General features: G+C 40.4%; 1 non-coding gene across 1 annotated transcript; it reads right to left on the reverse strand.

Moving 5' to 3' along the window:
- Positions 1-1,766: 1,766 nt before the first annotated feature.
- LOC137229614 (U6 spliceosomal RNA) lies at positions 1,767-1,873 on the reverse strand. Its single transcript, XR_010945770.1, has one exon. It is a non-coding gene; the product is annotated as a U6 spliceosomal RNA (small nuclear RNA).
- Between the last annotated feature and the right edge of the window lie 1,904 nt (positions 1,874-3,777).

A 3,777-nucleotide genomic window follows, 5' to 3' on the forward strand; every position in this document is an offset into this window, starting at 1 on the left:
TGATAATTTGGCAAATATTGATTAACTGAGTTATGCAAGTCTTATAAAAGTTAACACACTTCATTATGTAATATAGAAAAAATTACCTTTGGAATATGACTATAGATCTTATTAGAAAAGTCTTACAATGTTGGGAACCTGTCAAGCTCATGGTGGTAGGCACAAGTTTTCCAAAATTTCACTTGTCACTTGAAGGCTCAAATTTTATCATGGGCAACAAACGCTGTCAGTTGTCTCCACTTTATTCAGTTTCGAGGAAATGCCTACCAAATACTCAGATGTGAATAACTCTAGTTTGGGCAGGTGTTCTTTGACGTATAAATGGTATTTCATGAAAAATGCAACTCGTTCAGTTTGCAAGTCAAGGGCTTTTCGTGGACAACTTCAGGATGCAACAAAAGCGCTTTATGCCTGTTTATGTCGTACACAAGATATTAAGATGTGTATGCAAGGATCAAGATTTGATAAAATTAATGACTTCTTACTGCTTGATCAAGAACATTCTTAAATGATACTGGCTTTTTAAAAAAAAGTACATGGAGATAAAGAATGCAGTAGCTGCTGGTGGTTTGGTGCCACTCCCTTGATTGGTATTGAGGCACCAGCAATTTTAAGAGACTAGGAATCTGGAGTCAAGTGTCTGTTCTGGCTCCTATGCTACCCAGCACAGAAATTTCCATGTAGCAAAGGCTCAGTAAGTATTTTTTAGGTGATTGATGCACTGTGTGACCTTGGGAAATCACTTAGCTTCCCTGAGTTTCAATTGACTATAAACTGAGGTGAACCTGGTGATCCTTAAGACTGAGAAACAGCGATGATTCCTCATTGTTTCGCTTAAAATAAAAATTCGCCTTTTAGGTCTGCCTGTCACTATCTCATTCCTTCGCTAACTTAGAAAGAGAGCTTTCATTCCTTTCTAGATTCAAGTAAACAGTAGGAGTTTTATTTATTTTTTCCCAACCTTCCTAGAAATAGAAATTCCTTTGTAGGTATACTGTCTCCTACATTTGGAAACATACAAGTGGATACAGATGGTGAAACCCTAAAGGCTGCTCCCCTATAAATGTGCATTTCTGTAAGAGAGCAGAGCACATTGATAATCTGATGGGTTAGTTCACCTGTGGAGAATAGTATCTTCTCATCTTTTAAATTGGTGCTAGATGATTGGCAACATCCATTAAAATCCTTATAAAAGACCCCGGCTTATTTGGAGGTAGGTGAAGAGAATGAATCCAAATCAAATGAAAAACCAAGAGGTGAACAATTTTTTAAAAAATTTATTCGGGAGTTCCCTGACGGTCCAGTGGTTAGGGCTTGGTGCTATCACTGTCGTGGTCTAGGTTCAATCCCTGGTCATGGAACTAAGATCCCGCAAGCTGCGTGGTATAGCCCCCTCCAAAATTTTTTTTTTATTGAAGTATAGTTGATTTATAATGTGTTAATTTCTGCTGTACAGCAAAGTGATTCAGTTATTTACATATATATATGTATATATATATTCTTTTTCATATTCTTTTCCATTATGGTTTATCACAGGAGATTGAATATAGTTCCTTGTGCTATACAGTAGGACCTTGTTGTTTATCCATTCCATATATAATAGTTTGCATCTGCTAATTCCAAACTCCCAATCCTTCCCTCCCCTATGCCCCCTCCCCGTTGGCAACCACAAGTCTGTTCTCTATGTCTGTGAGTCTGTTTCTGTTTCGTAGGAAAGTTCATCTGTGTCATATTTTAGATTCCATATATGTGATATATGATATTTGAAAAACATGGAACCCTTCACGAATTTGCATGTCATCCTTGTGCAGGGGCCATGCCAATCTTCTCTGGACCATTCCGATTTTAGTATATGTGCTGCCGAAGCGAGCACAGGACGGGGTTGAAGTGGGTCCCCCTCCTCCCCTCCAATTCATGTCTATCCGTGACCTATGAATGTGACCTTGTTTGGAAATAGGATCTTTGCAGATGCAATCAAGTTAAGATGAGGACACGTTGGATTGGGATAGGCCATCTTATAACGAGAGGGAGACAGAGACACAGACACAGAGAGAAGAAGGTCATTGAGACCGTGGGGGCAGAGACTGGAGTAATGGAACTTCAAGCTGAGGAAACCCAAGGATGGCCAGCAACCCCTGGAAGCTAGAAGAAGCAAGGAGAGATTCTCCCCTACAGGTTTCAGAGGGAGCATGGTCCTGCCAATACCTTGATTTCAGACTTCTGGCCTCCAGAACGGGGTGAGAATAGTTACTCTAAGCTACCTCATTTATGGTGCTTTGTTACAGCAACACTAGGAAACTAATACAGCATGTTAAAAATCATCCATTTGAGAAAAGTCAATGTCATTAACTCTAATTAGTTCTTAGACATCTCTAGGTCTGAGATTTAGGTGGAAATATTGCCTTATGCCTGTGACCTTTCAAGATATGAGTTTTTAAAAGATAACAGTGAAAACTCAACGAGTTGCCATGTCAGGAGACCTTATAGGTATAACCTGGGTTTTTCTGACCCTGGTCACTGGTTCCAGCTCCCTGGAAAGACCCATTTTCCTCCACACATTTTTAGAAGCCCCCAGTGCAGGGCCCTGACTGGGTGATGCAAGGGGTGCAGGGCAAGTGCTTCCCTAAATGCTGTGCCCCAGGGTTTGACTTTACTGTACTTATAGCCCCTCCCCAGAGTGCTCACAAGTGTGCATGAACAAAAAGACATTGTCGAAACCATACCGAAGACACCCTGGATGAGACTTCCCCGGTGGGCAGTTAGAATCTGCATTTCATGAAACTTTCCAGGTGACTCTGAGGCTGACCCAGGTTCCCTGGCTCTATTTGTTCCAAGTATTAGGCCTCTTTTTTTTTTTTTGGCCATGCCAAGGGGTTTGCGGGATCTTAGTTCCCTGACCAGGGATTGAACCCAGGGCCTCAGCAGTGAAAGCACCCAGTCCTAACCACTGGATCTCCAGGGTCACAATGAGGCCCAGAAATATGATTAAAAATATCTTTTTGCCTTATACTTGCCATATTCACATGGGTTTAAAGTGCAAATATTCCAAGGAAAGATAACACATTGTCGTGCAGCAGGGGAGCCTGGGGGACCTAGGGCAAAGGAGAGGTTGGAAATGAAGAACAAATGAAAGAAAGACTGTATAAGCTCAATAACAAAAAAACAAACAACTCAATCCAAAAATGGGCAGAAGACCTAAATAGACATTTCTCCAAAGAAGATATACAGACTGCCAACAAACACATGAAAGAATGCTCAACATCATTAATCATTAGAGAAATGCAAATCAAAACTACAATGAGATATCATCTCACACCAGTCAGAATGGCCATCATCAAAAAATCTAGAAACAATAAATGCTGGAGAGGGTGTGGAGAAAAGAGAACCCTCTTGCACTGTTGGTGGGAATGTAAATTGGTACAGCCACTATGGAGAACAGTATGGAGGTTCCTTAAAAAACTACAAATAGAACTACCATACGACCCAGCAATCCCACTACTGGGCATATACCCTGAGAAAACTATAATTCAAAAAGAGTCATGTACCAAAATATTCATTGCAGCTCTATTTACAATAACCAGGACATGGAAGCAACCTAAGTGTCCATCAACAGATGAATGGATAAAGAAGATGTGGCACATATATACAATGGAATATTACTCAGCCATAAAAAGAAACGAAATTGAGTTATTTGTAGTGAGGTGGATGGACCTAGAGTCTGTCATACAGAGTGAAGTAAGTCAGAAAGAGAAAAACAAATACCATATGCTAACACAC

This window comes from Pseudorca crassidens, chromosome 8, assembly GCF_039906515.1.
Source record: "Pseudorca crassidens isolate mPseCra1 chromosome 8, mPseCra1.hap1, whole genome shotgun sequence".
Taxonomy (NCBI): domain Eukaryota; kingdom Metazoa; phylum Chordata; class Mammalia; order Artiodactyla; family Delphinidae; genus Pseudorca; species Pseudorca crassidens.